Source organism: Nematolebias whitei, chromosome 1, assembly GCF_014905685.2.
Source record: "Nematolebias whitei isolate Nwh7 chromosome 1, NemWhi1, whole genome shotgun sequence".
Lineage (NCBI taxonomy): Eukaryota > Metazoa > Chordata > Actinopteri > Cyprinodontiformes > Rivulidae > Nematolebias > Nematolebias whitei.
The window spans coordinates 38703967-38704707 of NC_056498.1; positions in this window are offsets into that span (position 1 = coordinate 38703967).

Here is a 741-nt window from a genome sequence, read left to right on the forward strand (position 1 = left end):
TAAGCGGGTAAAGATAATGGATGGATGGAAGTCCGACCAACATAAACAATTGTATAAAAAAACATTATCAATTGCTATTGTAGCATTTGCTGTTAGTACGTGTACACTTAAGTATATTTAAATGGCAAAGGGTCGAATTTGAATGACACATGCTTATAGCTGTTAGCTACAGTCTGTGTAGTTGTTAATTTAAACCTGACGGCTGTTAGCTTGATTTTATGTAGCTGTTAGTAGCTGTAATCTTGATTCGGTGTAGCAATTAGGTTGATTGTGAGTACCGTTAGCTTGAACCTGAAAGCTGTTAGCTTAACTCTGTGTAGCTGTTAGTTTGAACCTGACATTCAGAACTTATACAACTATAGCCTTTTTACGCGTTTGCTCAGTTGGACTAGTTGGCCAGGTGCAAATTTATATTGGGGTTAACGGTAAACCTGAATTTGAATTATTTCTCCCTGATTCTCCACACTGCTGCTTGCGTTATACGCAGTGGTGGGCACAGATTTGGTAGCAGCTAATAGCAGAGAAAAACATTGTTTAGCGGATTAGCGTTTTTGCTAACTTTGGAAACCCGTTAGCAGAATTAGTTTCTGCTAAACTTTGCTTTGCTAATTTATGTTCGCTAACAAACTTGTTCCTGTCTCTTGTGGGCGTGTCTTAAAGAGTCTGTTAGGCACTTTATTGGCATACGTTGTGGACATGTGACAAGACGTGATTGGTTGACACACGGCGGCTAACTGAAGT